Source organism: Ranitomeya imitator, chromosome 2 (genome assembly GCF_032444005.1).
Source record: "Ranitomeya imitator isolate aRanImi1 chromosome 2, aRanImi1.pri, whole genome shotgun sequence".
Taxonomy (NCBI): Eukaryota; Metazoa; Chordata; class Amphibia; order Anura; family Dendrobatidae; genus Ranitomeya; species Ranitomeya imitator.
In genome coordinates this window covers 287315706-287340541 of record NC_091283.1, presented here as the reverse complement: position 1 = coordinate 287340541, position 24836 = coordinate 287315706, and the positions used below count along the sequence as shown (strand labels likewise).

The 24836-nt window shown below is 43.6% G+C and overlaps 1 pseudogene; it reads left to right on the top strand.

Annotated features, from left to right (window-relative positions):
* The first annotated feature begins 5694 nt into the window (after positions 1-5694).
* The window catches only part of LOC138663205 (zinc finger protein 585A-like), a 49876-nt pseudogene continuing 30734 nt past the window's right edge, over positions 5695-24836 (top strand).

The window sequence follows — 24836 nt, the reverse complement described above, 5'->3', positions numbered from 1 at the left end:
TGCAGGCTTTGTAATCCTAATGTGCTTCCCATCCACTACTCCAATACAGTTAGGGAAAGAACACAGTTGGTCAAATTTTTGGGCATTGGCCTCCCATAACGCTGTAGTTGGGATTGGTAAAAATTCCTCACGGAGATTGTCCCACAATGCGCGGCATGTGTTGGCAATAATACCCGAAAGTGTGGAGACTCCAATCCGAAACTGGAAATGCAGGGATCTCAAGGTCTCCCCGGTTGCCAGGAAACTGACAAGAAGAAAAAGAAATAAATTTAATTAATTAAAGTACATTGTTATAATATAAAATTACATTTTCCATCCCTCCTCCCCCGCCCCCTCCCAAAAAAAAGGTTATTTAAAAAAAAGGGCAGAACTATATGCCCTTCAAATAGCTACATTACGTACCGTAGAGTCACCAGCAGACGTTCCTCGGCGGAAATTGATCTCCGGAGCTGCGTGTCCTTCCTGGTAATGTCTCCTTCCACCAGACGCAGCAGATAGCGGAAGCTGATTTGAGACATCCTGGTATACTCATAATATTTTTCCAGGTTGTCATTTAGCTCGCCAAACAAACAATGGTAGGCTCCACGACTCTCTCGGGCTTCCACTATAGGGTGTAGCCAAAAGCGCCGATGACTCCTTCTCCGTTGTTTATCTCTTTTCCTTTGTTCATGACAGGCGATAGCGTAAGCAATAGCAATGGCAAAATCCAGCTCCATATTGAGGTAGATACTCTCCATGGGACGCTCCATCATGATGCTGAAAACACGCAAAATGGGAGGAATTTATCTATGCCGGGGTATATATACTAAAATTTCATTATACCCACCCTCTTCTATCCATTGGTGGTCTTTATCTAGTGTCTAGACACTAGATAAAGGCTTTTTGTCATGCTTTTGGGTGGAAAATGACATAATTGTTTGACAACGCATGCGTCGAAAAACGCTGCGTTTTCCACAAAAACGCAACACAAACGCACAAAGAACGCTGCTTTTTTCGACGCATGCGTTTAACGCATGCATCGAAAATGTTGCATTTTATTGTGCGTTCCTAATGCGTCGTGCGTTGCGTCGGCGACGCTACGTCGCAAGACGCAAATGTGAACGTACCCTAACCTGCAAAAACATCGAAGTGGGTAAATTTTTTATTTTTTACCAACAAGGTAGATAAGTTTGAGATCAGGTCCTTCATTAATTGTAGAAGCAAAGGTATTGTTTATAGAGCAATTTGCAGTTGTGATCTAGTATATGTTGGCAAAATGTTTAGAGAGTTTAGGAGGAGAGTTGGAGAACATTTGAGAGACATTGTGAAAAAGAGGGACACCCCGTTAGCGAGACACGTTGTAATAAACTTAGTGCTAAGTGCAGTGGAGATCAGTATCATGGGTCAGAAAAGAGGCCGAGAGACAATAGGTTAAGAGTTCAAGAATATTTATAATGATATGCAGGTAAACAGTTATGACACAGCAGGTTAGTAGCAGACAGAGCTGGATAGGCAGTAAGCACGTGTACAGACCGTGGAAGTCCAAGTATGTCCAGAGACCTAGAGACCAGACCAGGCCTCCTAGCAGGGAGCAGTCCAGCGGCAGAGACGAGTGCAGAGCAGATCCAGGGAAACAAGTCTTTGCAATGAAGAGATGTAGAACCGGAGACAGACGGGGTATCCCAAAGTAACGAAGAAACCAGCAAGATAGCAGTTCTTCCAGCTTGATCACAAGTCAGGAACAAGATACTCAAGCAATGAGTATATATACAGAGCTCCCTTAAATACACCACAGACAGGAACACGGAAAATCTGACAGGAAAAAAGATGGTCCCCGTGAGGCCAATGACTCCATCTTAGGTAAGGGCAAAAGTAACTGAACTGAGGGCAAACAGCAAACAGAAACAGATATACAGTCCAAGTCTTTACACTCGTGAACCTTGCCCATGGAGGTGATCTAACCGCTGTGAAATTTATGGGTATTGAGAAAGTCAATAAACCACTACGGTGTGGTGATTGGGATAGGTTGATACTGCCACATGAGACAAGATGGATTCACAGATTGGGCTCCATCTACCTAATAGGGTTAAATGAACAACTGTCCTTTGCCTCTTTTCTTTGAAGTGTAGGGCGTTTGTGGATCCACCAGTGAGGGTGGGGCACCACTGCACAGATCTATGGTGCCAACCTCCGCTGTCAGGTAGGATGTATTTAGTATACGGGAAGGTGTTAGGGTATTACATAGGCTTTTTTACTCTCCTTTCCTTTTCCATATTACTAGCAGTGGTACTATTATTCTTTTGGATCTATGTACCTTGTTTCTTTCCTCTGCTTGATTATAAATGTCTATCAGTTTAGTGACTGTTTCAAGTTAAGGGAGCAGGGAAGTCTGCCTATATTAACTAGTGGTCTCTAGACTTATAATCAGCTTCCTATCTGGTTAGCTTTTGCTAAATATATGTTTGATTTTTGTTGTTGTGTCATGTCATTTTAATAGTCTTATTAAACGTTATGTTTTAGGTTCCCTTTTTTTGCTATTTTCTATTATCCACTATCCAACCAACAACCTTTTCACACTACTCTGGCTTCAATACTGCAGTCCTGCTGTGGTGCCCTAGTAATAAAAGAAGGTCGAGCCAGCAAATGTGGGTGTTTGTTGTGGCCCACTTTCAGCTTGCCTACGGCCTCGACCTCTGCATGTACCATCACCATCACATCCACTTCCCCATCCATTGCCACACGCCTTGCCCATTTTAAATGGACTACAATATTTTCCATGTTCACTACAAATGGCTGAATTTGGAGCGAACTTATATGTGATCTGTGTGCGGGAAAACCACAGTTTAAAATATCTGCCCTGTAGGTAGCAATTTTTTTTAGCAAACTGGTGTCAATAACTAGGGTAACACAGAGCAAAAACAGTTCAATGGAGGCCTCAAATGCCACAATTTGTAGCCCACAGATAGATGAGACATGTCACAGAGATTCCACACTGTGAAATATATGGCCTGTATTTTTTTGTTTGTTTTGGCCAGGAAAATTGTGTCAATAAGTTGCAATGGCAGAACAAAAAAAAATCTATGGAGCCCTGAAATGGCACAATTTTGAGCGCAATTTACCACACCTCCTATCCGCTTCCACCATTTATAAATGATTTATTTAATGGCAAGAACTTTCTCATTCACATCACTTACATGTTTATTCATTCTTTTAGGTGACCTCACTTAATTCATAAGTACTGTTTAAGATAATTAATGTATGTACTGTATATACTTGAGTGTAAGCCGCCCCGAGTATAAGCCGAGACCCCTAATTTTGCCACAAGAAACTGGGAAAACTTAATGACTCGAGTATAAGCCTAGGGTGGGAAATGCAGCAGCTACCGGTAAATTTCCAAAATAAAAATAGATACCAATAAAAGTAAAATTAATTGAGACATCGGTAGGTTAAGTGTTTTTGAATATCCATATTGAATCAGGAGCCCCATATAATGCTCAATACAGTTTATGATGGCCTCATAAGATGCTCCATAATAAAATATGCCCCATATAATGCTGCACAAATGTTGATTATGACCCCAAAAGATGCTTCATAGAAAATATGCCCCATACAATGCTGCATACATTGATTATGGCCCCATAAGATGCTCCATAGAAAATATGCCCCATACAATGTTGCATACATTGATTATGGCCCCATAAGATGCTCCATAGATAATGTGCCCCATAGCCGGCTGCTGCGATAAAAAAAAATCACATACTCACCTCTTATCCTGAGCAGGCCCCCGGCACTTGCGATATTCACCTGTCCTCGTTCCATCGCCGGGCGCCGCTGAGTCTTCCAAGTCCTAAGCAGTGACTGTTCAGGCAGAGGGCGTGCACACTAAACACATCATCGCGCCCTCTGACCTGAACGTCACAGGCAGAGGATGCAGAAGACACAGCGGCGCCCGGCAGTGCAACAGGGACAGGTGAATATCGGAATGCTCACCCTCCTCCGTCATACTCACCTGCTCTCGGCGCGGTCCCTGGCAGCATCTCACTGACAGATGGTCTCCGGGCACCGGCAGCTTCTTCCTGTGTTCAGCGGTCACTGGTATCGCTCATTAAAGTAATGAATATGCGGCTCCACCCCTATGGGAGTGAAGTCGCATCCATATTCATTACTTTTATGAGCGGTACCATGTGACCGCTGATCACAGGAAGAGCTGTGGGCGACGGAGAAGCAGGAACGTGCAGAGATGTGCCGGTAGTAGGTAAGCATGATTTGACAGCTGCCACTCCCCCTCCCCCGCAAACCCCCTGGGACAACAACTCGAGTATAAGCACTTTCAGTCCAAAAAAATGGGCTGAAAATCTCAGCTTATACTCGAGTATATACGATACATGTTTTTTTTTTATGAACCATAATTTATCTTTGTTTGACGGACTTTCTCATGAACTTTGAAGAAAAGGTCCTGCGTGACTTTGAAAGGCGTTGACTTTGAAAACCTATTTGAATAAACGTTTTTAAGGAAATCTCGATATCTGATAGTCTTCATCAGTGCAGGTACAGACACATTATACCCAGATCAACTATTCTGCTACGTCTTTGGACCCGTGTCCTGCAGGAGCTTATTTATGCATTGAACATGTTTGCTAAGGTGCCACTCTATCAGGTGAGTGTAATACTCCTCTATTTTCACTATATCTTGATATCAGTTAAGACCCTATTTTTCGCTTGTTTGTTCCTCAGTATCTCGACTACAAGAAATCTCTGTAACGCTTTCAAGTTACTTGGTTAAAAGCAATCAAGGATTGCTTGGACCTTAACGGGGTCCATCTGAAACCCCAATGCAGAAGCCAAATGTCCTGGGAACTGGACCTGCTGTACCACAAATTGCCATTTCTCCAGGTTAGCAAATAAATAGTTGTCACGTTGAACCAGGAGAACCTGTCTGACATGCTCACCATGCTCTTCCAGAGTACGTGAGTAACTCAATATATCATCCAGGAAAATTACCACAAATCCACCAATCAGTGAGAAAAAATATAATCAATGACATTTTCACAGACTGTCGGAGCATTGATTATCCCGAATGGCATCATCAAATGTTCAATCTGCCCCTCAGGTATATTGAATGTGGTCTTCCATCCGTCACCATGGCGATACGTATAAGGTTATATGCCTCTCTCACGTTGAGTTTGTAAAACCATTTATCTCCAGGTAATTGGCTAAACAGGTCAGGTATAAGGGGTAAAGGACAGGGAAGGTGAGCTGTGATTTTATTAATCTCTCTGAAGTCCAAGCATGGACGCCGCCCTCCATCCTATTACCAAAACCCCCACAGTGACTGGAGAGGTGGATGGTCATGTATGAGCCTTAACCGGACTCTGAAAGGGGTTAATAAACGAGATTTTAGCATTTTAGCTCCTGGTATGGAGTGGATAGCACAATCATATGCCGCCATATAGTAGATATCCGGTAACTGGTGATAATTCCCTCATGTGTGGGGTCTATTTGTCTCCAGAGAAATCACACGTTACATTCCACACATAACACTGTGTAGAAAAGGCGGCGCGGGGTAATTGTGCCAGTAGTGAGGGGAAATAATGGCGGAAATGTCACTGACTGAGGAGAAGTTTCCATGTAGCATCTTCACTGCGGATATCATTCCCTGAGGCCCCTGATCATGTGACCCCTGACTCCTCCCCTCCTGTGACCTCATCACAGGTCCTGTGCGCACAGAGCAGCCATATATGTGGAGTGCGGCTCTGCAGGTGGAGGTAAGTGGAGATTCCCAATTATTGAACGTGGGGGACATTAACCCCTTCTGCACTAAGACTCTTTTGGTGTTTTTGTTGCCACTTTATAAGAATCATAACATTTTTGTTCGGTTTCCTGTAATAGATAAATACGACCCAACTATGGAAGACAGGAAGTGAGGGGATGGATTGTTCTCCTAGTACAGAGCATCTTTCTTGGCCCCCACACAGTGTAATGCCCCCATTATGCCCCTGTAAGCAGGGTTCTGCCCCACACCCAGCTGCCTCGGGCACTTTACCATGAGCTGGTACCTCAGATTCTTCCCCGCCCCCCTTTACTTTGTTTGGTACTAAATCTGTTCTGCCTTTGGGGCTCCTGCCTTTATAATATCAGTAAACTGCGTCATCAAGGTCTCCTGACCAGGTGCACCCTCTAGACCAGGGGTTTCCAACCTGTAGCTCGGGAGCCACATATGGATCGTGGTCCCATGAATTGTGGCTCGCAGCTGTCTGCCAGCTTGGTGCATTAGCTCCAGATGTAGGAAACAGTTGTGAAGACCACATCTCAAAATCATGAATTTTGTGAGTAGTCCTGCACAGAAGAGCAGATCTGGATGCACCTACACTGGACTTAGGGGTTTAGAGATAATTTGAGTATGGTAGGCTGGAGACAGCATGATACTACCTGTAAGAGGAGATGCTTGAAGCTGGATGTAACATTGTGTTGGGAGAAAATTGTGGGAACCCTTGGATCTTGGTATTTTGCTTCGGGATTATGTCTGTGGAAAAGCTTTGGTTATCATTGCACCCATAATGGGGGCTTTGATTGCCACTGCTGTCAGGGGGTAGTAGCTGGATGTGGCTCGCGACCCTCTCTCAGAGCTGAATGTGGCTCTTGAGGTCAGGAAGGTTGGGGACCACAGATCTAGACTCCTCCTTCCTGAAACCCTCCCTCTTCCCATTGATTTCACATGGTCCCGTCTGGATGGCAGATAGCAGTCTTTTTGTACAAATGCAGCACAGCCCTGACGATTCTTTTATGACTCTCCTTTTTACACCCCTTATGCAATATATATGATGTTGCTCACACAGTATAATGTTCCTACAGTACTGGTATCTCTCGTAAAAAAGGTATTTTCACACTACCGCCATACCCCCCACACAGTATAATGTTCCTACAGTACCTCCATCCCACCACTCACAGTATAATCTTCTCATAGTACTGTCATACCTCCTCACACAGTATAATGTTCCTACAGCACCTCCATCCCACCACACACAGTATAATGTTCTCATAGTACTGCCATACCCCCACACACAGTATAATGTTCCTACAGTACCACTGTACCCCAACACACAGTATAATGTTCTCATAGTAGCGCCATACCCCAACACAGTGTAATGTTGCTACAGTAACTCCATCCCACCATACGCAGTATTATCTTCTCATAGTGCCGCCATAACCCCACACACAGTACAATGTTCTCACAGTACCGCTATACCCCCACACACAGTATAAAGTTTCCACACTACCATCATCCCACCACACACAGTATTTTGTTCCCACAATAGTGGCTTCCCACAGACAAAGGATATTGTTTCCACAGGACTGACATTCCCCTCACACACAGCATAATGTCCCCACAGTACTGCCATCCCCCAACTTATATCAGGAATTATGGGGGCATCATATTAAGAGAAGCTGTTGGGACTCTCATACTGAATGTGTGGCTGTTAGGGGCCATTTTACTGGGGTTGTGGTGGACTGTAAATGCCTCCATACTGAGTGGGGTTTTTTATTTTGTGTAGCAGGTTGTGGTGGCCATAATTAGAGATGATCGAATATGTTCGTAAAATGATCGGCAAACGTAAATTCGGCAAGAATATGGTACATTCAGATTCATGATCGGTAACACGAGCATTTTTCTTAAGATCGGAAAAAGTCGGTAACATTCGTTAAAATACATAATAGAAACCAGCAATACATGTGGCGTGTTTAGTAAAATCACAGCCACCAATGTGGAAGACTGGGGTTCAAACCCTGGCTCTGCCCTGTTGGACATAATATACCAGTAGTGGTCCATAACACTATGGTGCCTACCTCAATAAACATGAGAGTGACATGAACAAAGAGAGTCATGCCGGCTCAGACGATAAGATACGATACACTTTATTGATCCCGAGGGAAATTTTGGTATTTAAGCAGCGTTACAAACAACATTTCAAACATTACAACATTATTTCAAACATTACAAACAGCATTACATAAAGTAATTACTAGACACAGATCTTGCACATGACTAACCACACAAACAGATATGGGTAAATGCTGGTACTTAAATCACTGATCATTGCCATTAGTGCACCAGCCATAGGTCATTGCCATGTTTCACCCTTAGGAAATTGTTATATATCCCCACAGCAGTAGGCACAAACGATTTCCTGAATTTCTCTTTCTTACACCTAAGTAGGATTAGAAGATTGCTTAATGTACTCCTCTAACTGAGAAACAACTACAGGTCCTTCTCAAAAAATTAGCATATAGTGTTAAATTTCATTATTTACCATAATGTAATGATTACAATTAAACTTTCATATATTATAGATTCATTATCCACCAACTGAAATTTGTCAGGTCTTTTATTGTTTTAATACTGATGATTTTGGCATACAACTCCTGATAACCCAAAAACCTGTCTCAATAAATTAGCATATTTCACCCATCCAATCAAATAAAAGTGTTTTTTAATAACAAACAAAAAAACCAACAAATAATGATGTTCAGTTATGCACTCAATACTTGGTCGGGAATCCTTTGGCAGAAATGACTGCTTCAATGCGGCGTGGCATGGAGGCAATCAGCCTGTGACACTGCTGAGATGTTATGGAGGCCCAGGATGCTTCAATAGCGGCCTTAAGCTCATCCAGAGTGTTGGGTCTTGCGTCTCTCAACTTTCTCTTCACAATATCCCACAGATTCTCTATGGGGTTCAGGTCAGGAGAGTTGGCAGGCCAAATGAGCACAGTAATACCATGGTCAGTAAACCATTTACCAGTGGTTTTGGCACTGTGAGCAGGTGCCAGGTCGTGCTGAAAAATGAAATCTTCATCTCCATAAAGCATTTCAGCCGATGGAAGCATGAAGTGCTCCAAAATCTCCTGATAGCTAGCTGCATTGACCCTGCCCTTGATGAAACACAGTGGACCAACACCAGCAGCTGACATGGCACCCCACACCATCACTGACTGTGGGTACTTGACACTGGACTTCAGGCATTTTGGCATTTCCTTCTCCCCAGTCTTCCTCCAGACTCTGGCACCTTGATTTCCGAATGACATGCAAAATTTGCTTTCATCAGAAAAAAGTACTTGGGACCACTTAGCAACAGTCCAGTGCTGCTTCTCTGTAGCTCAAAAGTGGCTTTACCTGGGGAATGCGGCACCTGTAGCCCATTTCCTGCACACGCCTGTGCACGGTGGCTCTGGATGTTTCCACACCAGACTCAGTCCACTGCTTCCTCAGGTTCCCCAAGGTCTGGAATCGGTCCTTCTCCACAATCTTCCTCAGGGTCCGGTCTCCTCTTCTCGTTGTACAGTGTTTTCTGCCACATTGTTTCCTTCCAACAGACTTACCATTGAGGTGCCTTGATACAGCACTCTGGGAACAGCCTATTTGTTGAGAAATTTCTTTCTGGGTCTTACCCTCTTGCTTGAGGGTGTCAATGATGGCCTTCTTGACATCTGTCAGGTCGCTAGTCTTACCCATGATGGGGGTTTTGAGTAATGAACCAGGCAGGGAGTTTATAAAAGCCTCAGGTATCTTTTGCATGTGTTTAGAGTTAATTAGTTGATTCAGAAGATTAGGGTAATAGGTCGTTTAGAGAACCTTTTCTTGATATGCTAATTTATTGAGACAGGTTTTTTGGGTTATCAGGAGTTGTATGCCAAAATCATCAGTATTAAAACAATAAAAGACCTGACAAATTTCAGTTGGTGGATAATGAATCTATAATATATGAAAGTTTAATTGTAATCATTACATTATGGTAAATAATGAAATTTAACACTATATGCAAATTTTTTGAGAAGGACCTGTATCTCCCAATGTTTCAAAATCATAAAGAGAAAACTATTATCACAACTTGAGATGGATCAACTGCACTGCAGATCCACCCCACATGAAGACCTGGAAGAACAACAGTTGCAACCCCCTGAAGATCGTAATCCAACCCTGCAACTAGAGACCACTTCAGCAGGTCTGAAACAGAAGATCTTAGATAAACTAAATACCATCAATACCAGAGATCGGCTGCCAAGGCTCAGCAAAGAAAGACCACCAAACAGTATGCTAGAGGATGTCAATAGAGCAGCACTTGCATCAATACCTACCACCACCATAACTCAAGCTAATAACCTGATCTATGCTACTGCCTCAGCAATCATGGAAATGCTTGGCTTTACAGCCAGCAAGAACAACAAAAGTATGTGCCCCCCTTGGAAAAGAGACAAAGATCAAGGTGTCACAAAGGGAAGTCAGCCAACTATCAGAAATACAGAAGTGTTTAAAGATCAAGAATAAGACCAAGCTGGACAAGTACAAAGGCCTGACCCCAACTGAAGAGACTGCTGAACAAAGGCTCACAGCACTTGTGGCAAGACTAGGGAGATACATTAGAGGAGCTGAGGCCAAGAAGATAAATGCCCTGATCTCCAAAGAACCATCCAAAGTGTACTCCCAACTACAGAGGAATAGCACAAAGGCAGCAACAACACCAATAGCAGAGACTGAACAATACTGGAGGAACATATGGGAGAAGGAAAAAACACAGCAGTGCAATGTGGCTGCAATATTTGAGAATGAAACACAGCAACCACCTAGAGCAAGAACCAGTCACCATTACAGAAGCACTATAAACATAAGGATGAATGACCTTGGGGAGATCAAAACATCCAACACTGCGGAGACACCATCACGTGTTTCTCAACGCATTGATCTAGAACACTGCCCCCATCCCTTATGGGAAATATGTAAATGCATGTAGAAAAGCCACGGAGACACCATCACGTGTTTCTCAACGCAAGCAATAAATAGCCAGGTCTTTCACCGGGAAGGAACAACCACGGGAAGGGAGCATCCAAATGGAAAACCACCTATGCCAAAACATGGTATACATCCACAGACAGCTGTTTCGGGGTATTTTCCCCTCATCAGTGTGGAGTAGGAAACTGGCTATTAGGAGCAGTGCCTAGTAAAAGGACTATAAACATAAGGATGAATGACCTCGGGATGATCAAAACATCCAACACCGCGGAGTCACCATCACGTGTTTCTCAACGCAGTGATCCAGAACACTGCCCCCAAATACCGCCCAATAACCTGCCTTACAACAATATGGAAACTTCTGTCAGGCATCATAGCCACCAAGTTACAGAACCATATGAAACAGTACATGAATCCATGTCAGAAAGGCATTGGGACTGACTCCAGAGGCTCTAAGCACCAGCTCCTAGTAGATAGAACAGTCGCTCAAGACTCAGGAACCAGAGAGAGCAATCTCAGCACAGCCTGGATTGACTACAGGAAAGCCTATGACTCAATGCCACACACATAGATCTGTGAATGCTTGGCTCTGTACAATGTCAACAGGAAATTAAGACCCTTCCTCAGAAACTCACTGGGGCTATGGAGAACAACATTGGACGTCAACTCAAGACAACTAGCACAAGTGACCATCAAATGCAGCATATACCAAGGTGATGCACTGTCCCCATTGCTGTTCTGCATAGGCTTGAACCCCCTCAGTCAGATAATTACAGAGTCTGGCTATGGATACAAGTTCAAGAGTGGAAGCACCATCAGCCACCTCCTCTACATGGATGACCTCAAGCTGTATGGTATGCGAAAAACGAACGAGACATCAATTACTGATCCACCTGACAAGGATCTACAGTGAAGACATCGGGATGTCCTTCGGACTGGAGAAGTGCGGCCGGTTGGTAAGAAAGAGTGGCAAGGTAGTCAAGACTGATGGAGTGGAATTTCTAGCAAGGCACATAGCAGATGTTCAGACATGCAACAAGTACCTTGGCATCCCACAGGGATACGGTAACCATGATGAGGAGGCAAGGAAAGCAGCAACATCCAAATACCATCAAAGGGTAAGACAGGTCCTTAAGAGCCAGCTTAATGTGAAGAATAAAATCCTCACCATCAATACATATGCCCTGCCAGTTATCAGATGCCTTGATACCTTGCTGGCATAGTGAGCTGGCCAAAAGAAGAGATGGAAGCTGCAGATGTGAAAACACGAAAGCTCCTCACAATGTATGGAGGTCTCTACCCTGTCTAACACCCAAAGATTGTATACCAACAGAAAGGAGGGTGGTCGAGGCTTGATAAGCATCCAAGACACCATCACGGATGAAACAAGGAGTATCCAGAAATACATCAGAAAAATGGCACCAAAAGATGGGATGCTGAGAGAAAGTCTAAGGCAGCAACAACAGATCTGGAAGGAAGAACAGTAACAGGAACCGCCATGACAAGACAAGCCACTGCATGAGATGTACCATCGACAGATAATGGAGGTGGCTGACTTGGACAAATCCTATCGACTGGAGAAAGCTGGCACAAGAGCAAGCACTTAGTACCAGATCCAAACAAGCAGGAATCTACCACACAAGACAAGACCCAAGGTGCCGACTACGCAAAGAAACCTCTTTGACCCCTAAGTTGGAAGAATGGCTACAACAGATTCCAGGAGCAACATCTAAGGTCACTGTCCAGAAAAGTGCAATGCTGGGAGCAACTAAGATCCTGCGCAAGAACCCTCAAACTCCCAGGCCTCTAGTAGAGGACCTGAGAATGAGAAAGGACAACAAAGGCCACCCCCATTGGGGGTGGGTGAGAAGAAAGTTTTTTTTATACATGTCAGTGACACAGTGTATATATATTACATAGATAGAAGAAAAGCTGGTAATTCAGCAGCCGCGGTAGAGTAAAATCACTGCAGGAGCCAACAGGATAGAAGACATAGATTACATACAGTAAATACAAAAATAATGGGTAGATATATAGATGTCAGTGACAAATACAATTAGTACAGTGTGTGCAGCTTACTGTACATGTATTTAATTAATAAAAGATTTTTCTGAAAAAAATGGCATGGGCTCTGTGAGATCCCCACGATGCAGAGGCGAGTTCACCGTGAAAATTTCTTGCGGTGAATTTCAACTCGTCTCACTGAGGTCACCACAGTTCAGCCCAGCTGGGAACGCAGTCACAGTGACGTCACCGCTAGTGCAGTAGCGGCTGATGAATACACCCATCAGGCGCTCCGGCTCTCACTGTTATTAGCGGCTGTAGGTGTCGGATGATGCGAGAGGTAGTCCCATCAGCTAACACCAGCCCAGAACCCATATACACATCAAACATCCTCCATCGCATAGTTCCATGCCCATATACCCATCATACATATCCTCCATCCCATAGTCCCATGCCCATATACCCATCATACGTATCCTCCATCCCATAGTCCCATGCCCATATACCCATCATACATATCCCCCATCCCAAAGTACAGTGCCCATATACCCATCACACATCCTCCATCCCAGAGTCTAGTGCCCATATATCCATGATACATATTCTCCATCCCATAGTCAAGTGCCAAAATACCCATCATACATCCTCCATCCCATAGTCCAGTGCCCATATACCCATCATACATATCCTTCATCTCATAGTCCAGTGCCCAATTACCCATCACACATCCTCCATCCCATAGTCCCATGCCCATATACCCATCATATCTATCCTCCATCCCATAGTCCTGTGCCCATATACACATCATACATATCCTCCATCCCATAGTCCAGTGCCCATATACCCATCACACATCTTCCATCCCATAGTCCAGTGCCCATATATCCATCATACATATCCTCCATCCCATAGTCCAGTGCCCATATACCCATCATACATATCCTCCATCCCATAGTCCAGTGCCCATATACCCATCATACATATCCTCCATCCCATAGTACAGTGCCCATATACCCATCATACATATCCTCCATCCCATAGTCCAGTGCCCATATACCCATCATACATATCCTCCATCCCATAGTCCTGTGCCCATATACCCATCACACATCCTCCATCCCATAGTCCCGAGCTGGGTGGCGCTGAGCAGGGAGTTCCTGGAGATGTGCTGTTATGTAACCTGGCAGTGCGGCTCTGTGTGCGGCCACTGATGATGCGATTTTCTACGCCGGTAACAATAGAGCGTGGCAGTAATAGAGGAGGGGGATTCATTTCTGTCATGTGCTCTCTGCTCATTTCTGGGGGGCAGACAATGGCTGGAGCTTATGTTCCCAGAGATGCGAGATTTCTCCCACCCAGTCAGTGTCTGCTGAGGTGTTGTGGAGTGGGAAAACTGTTGTGCTCATAGCAACCAATCACAGCTCAGCTTCTTTTAAACAGCTATGTTGAAATGAAAGATGCTTAGTGATTAGTTGCTATGTGGAATGAGCTTGGCTTGACACACACACATACACACACACACACACATACATACATACATACATACATACATACATACACTCAGCTTTATATAGATAGATTTTTTTTTTCTTTACGTTGGAGGGCCCAATTCCAGCTATTGCTGTCGGACCTATGATTTCTATATACATCACTGTGTATAGGATAATAGAGTATAATAAAGTAGTTATGGATAAGACTTATCTAACATTGTGCAGTGACTCTGCTTTCCATGTAGTGATGGATATTTCTTTTTGCTAAAACTTAGATTTTTTTCACTTTAAAACTTTGTTAACCCCTTTCTGCCATTAGACGTACTATTCCGTCCATGTGGGGTGGGCTTTACTTCCCAAGGACGGAATAGTACGTCATAGGCGATCGGCCACGCTCACGGGGGGAGCGCGGCCGATCGCGGCCGGGTGTCAGCTGCTTATCGCAGCTGACATCCGGCACTATGTGCCAGGAGCGGTCACTGACCGCCCCCGGCACATTAACCCCCCGGCACACCGTGATCAAGCATGATCGCGATGTGCCGGCGGTGCAGGGAAGCATCGCGCAGGGAGGGGGCTCCCTGCGTGCTTCCCTGAGACCCCCGCAGCAATGCGATGTGATCGTGTTGCTCCGGGGGTCTCCTACCTTCCTCCCTGCAGCAAATCCCGGATCCAAGATGGCCGCGGATCCGGGTCCTGCAGGGAGGGAGGTGGCTTACCAAGTGCCTGCTTAGAGCAGGCACTTGGTAACGCTGCAGCGCTGTTTGACAGATCGGTGATCTGTCAGAGTGCTGTGCAAACTGGGAGATCACCGATCTGTATTGTCCCCCCTTGGGACAAAGTAAAAAAGTTAAAAAAAAATGTTACAAGTGTGTAAAACAAAAAAAAAAATCCTAAATAATGAAAAAAAAAAAAAAATATTCCCATAAATTCATTTCTTTATCTAAATAAAAAAAAAAAAACAATAAAAGTACACATATTTAGTATCGCCGCGTCCGTAACGACCCGACCTATAAAACTGGCCCACTAGTTAACCCCTTCAGTAAACACCGTAAGAAAAAAAAAAAAAACGAGGCAAAAAACAACGCTTTATTATCATACCGCCAAACAAAAAGTGGAATAACACGCGATCAAAAAGACAGATATAAATAACCATGGTACCGCTGAAAGCGTCATCTTGTCCCGCAAAAAACGAGCCACCAAACAGCAACATCAGCAAAAAAATAAAAAAGTTATAGTCCTCAGAATAAAGCGATGCAAAAATAATTATTTTTTCTATAAAATAGTTTTTATCGTATAAAAGCGCCAAAACATTAAAAAAAAGATATAAATGAGGTGACGCTGTAATCGTACTAACCCGAAGAATAAAACTGCTTTATCAATTTTACCAAACGCGGAACGGTATAAACGCCTCCCCCAAAAGAAATTCATGAATAGCTGGTTTTTGCTAATTCTGCCTCACAAAAATCGGAATAAAAAGCGATCAAAAAATGTCACGTGTCCGAATGTGTTACCAATAAAAACGTCAACTCGTCCCGCAAAAAACAAGACCTCACATGACTCTGTGGACTCAAATATGGAAAAATTATAGCTCTCAAAATGTGGTAACGCAAAAAATATTTTTTGCAATAAAAAACGTCTTTCAGTGTGTGACGGCTGCCAATCATAAAAATCCGCTAAAAAACCCGCTATAAAAGTAAATCAAACCCCCCTTCATTACCCCCTTAGTTAGGGAAAAATAAAAAAAATTTAAAAAATGTATTTATTTCCATTTTCCCGCTAGGGTTAGGGCTAGGGTTAGGACTAGGGCTAGGGTTAGGGCTAGGGTTAGGGCTAGGGTTATGGTTAGGGCTAGGGTTAGGGCTAGGGTTAAGGCTACAGTTAGGGTAAAGGCTACAGTTAGGGTTAAGGCTACAGTTAGGGTTAAGGCTACAGTTAGGGTTAAGGCTACAGTTAGGGTTAAGGCTACAGTTAGGGTTAGGGTTTGGATTACATTTGTGGTTGGGAATAGGGTTGGGATTAGGGTTAGGGGTGTGTCTGGGTTAGAGGTGTGGTTAGAGTTACCATTGGAATTAGGGTTAGGGGTGTGTTTGGATTAGGGTTTCAGTTATAATTGGGGGGTTTCCACTGTTTAGACACATCAGGGGCTCTCCAAACGTGACATGGCGTCCGATCTCAATTCCAGCCAATTCTGCGTTGAAAAAGTAAAACCGTGCTCCTTCCCTTCCGAGCTCTCCCGTGTGCCCAAACAGGAGTTTACCCCAACATATGGGGTATCAGCGTACTCAGGACAAATTGGACAACAACTTTTGGGGTCCAATTTCTCCTGTTACCCTTGGAAAAATACAAAACTGGGGGCTAAAAAATAAGTTTTGTGGGAAAAAAAGATTTTTTAATTTTCACGGCTCTGCGTTTGAAACTGTAGTGAAACACTTGGGGGCTCAAAGTTCTCACAACACATCTAGATAAGTTCCTTGGGGGGTCTAGTTTCCAATATGGGGTCACTTGTGGGGGGTTTCTACTGTTTAGGTACATTAGGGGCTCTGCAAACGCAATGTGACGCCTGCAGACCATTCCATCTAAGTCTGTATTTCAAATGGCGCACCTTCCCTTCCGAGCCTTCCCATGCGCCCAAACGGTGGTTCCCCCCCACATATGGGGTATCAGCGCACTCAGGACAAATTGCACAACAAATTTTGGGGTCCAATTTCTCCTGTTACCCTCGGGAAAATACAAAACTGGGGGCTAAAAAATAATATTTGTGGGAAAAAATTTTTGTTTAATTTTTATGGCTCTGCATTATAAACTTCTGTGAAGCTCTTGGTGGGTCAAAGTGCTCACCACACATCTAGATAAGTTCCTTAGGGGGTCTACTTTCCAAAATGGTGTCACTTGTGGGGGGTTTCAATATTTAGGCACATCAGTAGCTCTCCAAACGCAACATGGCGTCTCATCTCAATTCCTGTGAATTTTGCATTGAAAAGTCAAACGGCGCTCCTTCCCTTCCGAGCTCTCCCATGCGCCCAAACAGTGGTTTACCCCCACATATGGGGTATCAGCGTACTCAGGACAAATTGTACAACAACTTTTTGGTTCCAATTTCTTCTCTTACCATTGGGAAAATAAAAAATTGGGGGCGAAAAGATCATTTTTTTTCACAAAAATTATTTTTTATTTTTACGGTTCTGCATTATAAACTTCTGTGAAGCACTTGGTGGGTCAAAGTGCTCACCACACCTCTAGATAAGTTCCTTAGGGGGTCTACTTTCCAAAATGGTGTCACTTGTTGGGGGTTTCAATGGTTAGGCACATCAGTGGCTCTTCAAACGCAACATGGCGTCCCATCTCAATTCCTAACAATTTTGCATTGAAAGGTCAAACGGCGCTCCTTCCCTTCCGAGGTCTCCCATGCGCCCAAACAGTGGTTTACCCCCACATATGGGGTATCAGAGTACTCAGGACAAATTGTACAACAAGGTTTGGGGTCCATTTTCTCCTGTAACTCTTGGCAAAATAAAACAAATTGGAGCTGAAGTAAATTTTTTGTGAAAAAAAGTTAAATGTTAATTTTTATTTAAACATTCCAAAAATTCCTGTGAAACACCTGAAGGGTTAATAAACTTCTTGAATGTGGTTTTGAGAACCTTGAGGGGTGCAGCTTTTAGAATGGTGTCACACTTGGGTATTTTCTATCATATAGACCCCTCAAAATGACTTCAAATGAGATGTGGTCCCTAAAATAAAATGGTGTTGTAAAAATGAGAAATTGCTGGTCAACTTTTAACCCTTATAACTCCCTAACAAAAAAACATTTTGGTTCCAAAATTGTGCTGATGTAAAGTAGACATGTGGGAAATGTTACTTATTAAGTATTTTGTGTGACATATCTCTGTGATTTAATTGCATAAAAATTCAAAGTTGGAAAATTGCGAAATTTTAAAAATTTTCGCCATATTTCCGTTTTTTTCACAAATGAACGCAGGTAATATCAAAGAAATTTTACCACTATCATGAAGTACAATATGTCACGAGAAAACAATGTCAGAATCACCGGGATCCGTTGAAGCGTTCCAGAGTTATAACCTCATAAAGGGACAGTGGTCAGAATTGTAAAAATTGGCCCGGTCATTAACGTGCAAACAACCCTTGGGGGTAAAGGGGTTAAACACCTCTGATCAGTGCGATCAGACAACCTGTACTACTGTAGTACCGTGTATCATCACTACCTGTCAGTGTAATACTAACAGCCCCATACACATGAGATAAGAGTTGGCTGAACGGTCATTTTGCAGACGGCCATCTCTCCCGACTCCCCCACACACACAAATATTCCAGCTTTCCTGTGGTCTGTATGAGAGAGTCGCCCCCAGACTCCTCTAGCGGAGGATTATCTACAGGAATAGCAAACGGATTATCCTCTGAAATTCAGTATGCCAGATCCTTCTCTGCCCTGATATCATCTGTCGGGAGGCCCCCAAATACATTATATAGTCGCCCAAACCCCCGAAATTAGTGCTTTCATGGAGCTTTAGTCTGTGTATGGGGGCGTTAAAAGGTAACTTATTGGACGCTGCCTCCGGCCCGGCCTAATAGACCTTCATAGATCGCAGCCCAGACACCATTATTAGGCATGTAATTATCGTAATAACTAGGCCGCCCCATACTATCGAGTACCTGGGGGGGGGGGGGGGGGTCATTCAGTCAAACTTTGTCACACCTTCTTAGATGCCATGTTTGCTTTTCACAGCAAGTGGTTAAACTGCCAGGGTTTTTGTTGAAGCCTCATCTGTGCCGTCCCTGCAGAGTACATCTATGTTCTGGTGCACAAAAAGATTAATTTCTTTTTAATACATGTTTAACATGTTAAAAATTATAAAATGTGTCTTCTGCCTTTTCCATGTTTTTTTTCTTTTTACAAGAATTGTTGGAGCAAATTTTCTTTAGAAATATTTCATTATGGTTTTTTTGGTGTTTTTCTTGTAATATAGGAAAGCCTAAGATCAGAAATAAACCCCATAAATCACTGTACATGGAGACTCTGGGATCAGACCATTTCTGTCCGTGTTGATTGTGGAAACAAAAAAGCTTTTCTAAAAGCCTCAAACTTCTGTGTGTGAATTAGACCTGAGATCTAACGCGATAGAAGAATACAGTGCGGGGAAGACGGGAAACCTTCATATAGATGGCCGGTGGTGATGGAGTCAGTGACCGACTCTGGACAAATATGTCTCTAGAGCCGTAGTGGAAGATGAAGATATCGTTCTCATCATGAAGTAGTGAGTCGCCCGCCAGGGCCGAGGGATACTCGGTACCGAGTCCGGTACTTCGCAGGGTCCGTGGCCCTGGGCGCCCATGTAAAAGGGAAAGGTCTTTTAAGGGATAAAGTTTATGTTCATGATGCCACCTGTGGTATTCGGTCAGTAGGGACCGATGCTGCTTTAAGGGGTCCTCTGGGGTGATATTATGGCAGCTAGATGACATACCTTCCCACAGGTGAGGTATATCCCCAGGGCTCCCGGTGTATAGATGGTAAATGGTGAGAGATGCAGTAAAGAACGAGGACACAGTTTGCAGTGTCTTTACCTGGTTTACTGAAGACTTCAGCAGCCACAGTCCAGGGCACCAGATCACAGGGCAGGCAGGGTCCGGCCGGTTTGGAGGCAATTCAGGAGTCCCCTTATCCAGGTGGAAATCAAAGCCTTCCTCTGCGCTGTGGTGTTGTAGTCCCTTACTGCCTATGGCTTCAGATAAGGTCCTCACAGATGTTATCTCTATCTGTCCCCCGGAGAGGATAGGACAGGGGTCCCCAACTCCAGTCCTCAAGGCCCACCAACATGTCATGTTTTCAGGATTTCCTTAGTCTTGCCCAGGTAATAATTGCATCACCTGTGCAATGCAAAGGAAATCCTGAAAACATGACCTGTTGGTGGGCCTTGAGGACTGGAGTTGGGGACCCCTGGGATAGGACATAACCCGTATGACTGGTTGCTTGAGCCGGTTTATAGGAACTCTAGCATGCTCCAGGCTCTGCGGGGTGTCACCATGCCTCCTGGGTATTGGTGCGGACAGGTAACTTGCAGTTCAGCTGTCCTTCCGGTCTCTGATGTAAGTCGTAGAGGTCCTTACAACCTCGGTGTTCCTGCTACCGGTCTCTGTGCCTCAGAAGGAGGCAGCCTGCTTGAAGCTGGTCCCCCTCTGATATCCTCTCCTGTGTTTCTCTCCTGCATGCTCACTGCAATATATTCGGCTTTCTGTCAGGAGCTGCAGACTCCCACGTCTGCTCAGCTATTCTCCTATCGTACCAGCTCCGCCTACCTGATGTTCCTCGACAAGCTCCCTTCTGGTAATCTCTTCCCAGGAGCTGCAGCACTGCGGCTACACAGCTCTGTAAACCCTCTTCTGCCTCAGACTGCTCTAGTCTGCTGTCTGGCAAGTGCTGACTCACTTTCCCTCCAAACTACAAGATATATGGGGAGTCACCTAGTAAATAGGATCAAAAGCTCCCCCTTGTGGCCTGGAGTGTGAACATGTTGCATGCTTGTGGTTAACTGGTGACAGTTATCCTTTCTTGCCTCCAAATGTAACATCACTCTCCCTGTGAGGAAAGCGACATTACTGTGACGGCCAGGACCCAGTGGCACCACAGTAGCTATTTTTCATGTTACGTGTAATGAATATCTCCTGCAGTATTGCTAATGCCTTTTCCAGTGTCAGTAAATGAGACGAGAATTAGCGTTATGGAAGATGAGTCTATGAGGAACGTATTCAGCTGCCGACTCCGAGGAAGAAACTGCTTCTTGTCTGTGGCCTAAAATATATAGGTTTTATTAGTAGATGTAAAGAAAGAAGCTAAATACGGTAAAATAATAAATCTCCTCATATGTTTCCCTTATTATCTCCAGTAATTGTATTACACCTTATTATTCTGAATCTGCACCATACTATTGATCTGTTTGCACACCCTCCATGCACACGATAACTGCACTTGATATTTGACTTTTGCACTTAAACACAAGGGCTGATGACCGGATCATGCAGCTTTATGTGAAAATCACTATTTATTATTATTGCCAGACCTGAAATAACAAGCACTTTTCACCTATTGTGTCCCCCCATTTCCTTGTAGATTGTAAGCTTGCGAACAGGGACCTCACCCCTAATGTCACTGTTTAAATTGTCTTAACTTGTATTGAATTTATTGTCTGTACATGTCCCTGCTTAATTGTAAAGTGCTTCGGAATATGTTGGCGCTATATAAATAAAAATTAATATTATAATATTATTATTACACAGGACTTTTATGATGTTACATCGGCTCATCTTCTTCTCATTCAGGTCTCTACAATATCGGATCCTCTCAGTGATGATCTTCAATAAAAGAGTATGTTCCTGATTTACCCATCAAAGATGGATATGGACAAAGAAAAGATGGCAGAAAAAATATTACACCTCACCCTAGAGATCCTCTTCCGTCTTACTGGAGAGGTGAGAGATTCTGATGGCATCACATTACATCATTCTTATCTATGGCAATAACAGATGGACAGAACTGGAGAGGTGAGGACTCTGGAAATGTCTGTAGTGAGATTTATTAATGCGTCTCTCCATTATCAGGATTACACAGTAGTGAAGAAGACCTCTAGTAAGCGCTGTCAGGACCCTGTGTCTGAGGGATGGAGAAGACCCCTGAGTCCAATCACGGGGCCTCCACCTCACCTGATACATGAGGACATCAATGACCAGAAGATCCTAGAACTCATCTACAAGATGATTGAGCTGCTGACTGGAGAGGTGACACTGCTGGGACATTATACAGTAACGCTATGAAGGGATCGGGGGATGATGGTATCATTGTATGTATCAGGTTCCTATAAGGTGTCAGGATGTCGCCGTCTATTTCTCCATGGAGGAGTGGGAATATTTAGAAGGACACAGAGATCTGTATAAGGACGTCATGATGGAAGTTCCCCAGCCCCTCACATCTCCAGGTAATATGACTAAATACACACGGCCTATAATTATCTGTATGTAAAGAATGAATTCAGTCCCTGTATGTGTTTCCTCCAGATCTGTCCAGTAAGAGGACAGCACCAGAGAAAGGTCCCAGTCCTCTTCTTCCACAGAACTGTAACCAAGAAGATCCCAACGTTCCTCAGAATCATCAGGTAGATGGAGAGAAGGTGTCAGGAGTTCTCCTGTATGATGTGTAGACGCTGGTGAAGGTCTTGTGCTCAGTCTTGTGTTTTATCCACCAGTATTATATGTTTTATACAGTCCCCCCCCCCCCCGATTAGCCCCCCTTATTGAGAATTTGGGTAAAAAATTATTCCATTTGTTAGATCTTTGTTAGATCCGGTTTGATCAACCAAAACTAACATTAGATCTCCCCTACAAAATGAGATGTTTATGATATTTTTCAGGGGGGCTAACCCCTAGCTAACCTCCTCTAATTTGAAATTTGCTATTTTTTGGATGGATTCTGATAGATATTAATTAGATCTGGTTTGATCAGCAAAAATTAACGTTAGATCTCCTTTCATTCCCGAGATATTGGGGGTGTCAGGTGGGGGTTAGCTACGGGTTAGCCCCCCTACTTTGAAATTTGCTGTTTTTTAGATGGATTCTGATAGATATTCATTAGATCCGGTTTGATCAGCAAAAATTAACGTTAGATCTCCTTTCATTCCCGAGATATTGGGGTGTCAGGTGGGGGGTTAGCCCCCCTACTTTGAAATTTGTCATTTTTTGGATGGATTCTGATAGATATTCGTTAGATCCGTTTGAGCAGTGGTTTTTTTTTACTGATCAAACCGGATCTAACGAATATCTATCAGAATCCATCCAAAAAATGACAAATTTCAAAGTAGGGGGGCTAACCCGTAGCTAACCCCCCACCTGACACCCCCAATATCTTGGGAACGAAAGGAGATCTAACGTTAATTTTGCTGATCAAACCGGATCTAACAAATATCTATCAGAATCCATCCAAAAAACAGCTAATTTCAAAGTAGGGGGTTTAGCTATGGGTTAGCCCCCGTGAAAAAGATTGTAAATATCTCATTTTGTAGGGGAGATCTAACGTTAGTTTTGGTTGATCAAACCAGATCTAACAAAGATCTAACAAATGGAATAATTTTTTACCCAAATTCTCAATAAGGGGGGGCTAACCCGGGGGTGGTGTTTTATACTTATGTAATGATAACGGTGGAGATGGCAGGATTAGAGCTGATCATAGATGTGACTTCTCCATCTTTCGGTGACTTTTATAATATTTGTTTCAGGGTGAAGATCTGACCCATATTAATACTACAGAGACCTATGTGAGGGGTGATGAGCGGTGTAAAGAGGAGATTCCTACATATGACTACCCAGGTGAGGAGTAACCACTAGATGCAGAGAAGTCACAGATTCTTCTCAGTCACCGGCTGTGGCTGCTTTATCGGAGGTGTAGTCCGGCCGTATTACTATGATCACCATTTTGCCTCTAGACCACAACATTCTCCTCCACCCAAAACTGTTCAAATGAACTATAGAACTTACAACCTGGAGGATCCACATACCCCTGGTATTAGTGTGAGGGTTATCCCTTAAAGTGAGATCTATATGATTGCTTGTACCTGACCCAATATAGGCCAAGTACATGCTTAAAGAGTCACTCCGAACACAGAGTTGGATGTATATTCCTTTCTCAGCAAAGGCTTGCACACAACTGAAGTTTATTCTCAAGACAAAGAGACAGGAAAAGGGTGTCACACAATCTTCTGAGTAACCAGTGTCAGTCTATGATAGGTCCATTTCAACTTCACTTCCATATATGGTATCCAGTATCTTAGCTTCTGCATTCCAAGGATTCCTTCCAGGGTGTTGTCTGAACACACAGACGCCATCTTGGTACACCATATCTGAACTGACTTATATAAGGTTTAATAATTGATTTCATTACTCATTCTCTCCTTCACATTAGAATATGCAGATCGTTACCTGCCCAGATCTATAAACTATAAAGCCAAATGACAGCGTACGTAGAATGTGCTGACAAGATAGAAAATCACTTGAAGAAAAATATTATGATGGGACTCTAAGAGAAAGCGGAGGGTAATGATGCTGTTGGCTTCCTAGAATCCTGATATCTTATTGGATGAATCTCCCTTCTCTCCCTCCTGTGCTGCTGAATGTGCTCATATGGTCCCTACAAGACCAGGTCCAGTCTTTCTGGACAAACTTCACTTTTATGATCGACAACATTAAATGTGCAGTGAGGCCAAGTGTGAATTTCTTTACAATAACAGAGTTTCCCTTTATCCTGACTTTTCAATTTGTATTAAAACCAACTAACTTCAGGAGGATTGTGATAAACTACATAAAACACATCAAACCTGTGCCATGATATATCTCTGAGCTGTGTGTGGCTGATGGCTGTAATATACATTTATTCCCACCTGCAGGAGATGTGTTGGCTCGAGCCCTGGTTTCATGGATTCACTCCACATCATAAATTACATTATGTTTTTGATCCTAAGAAATTCAGATTACTGCACAATCTCTCCTGAAATGGGGAGCAATATTGTTTTCTCTAATCTT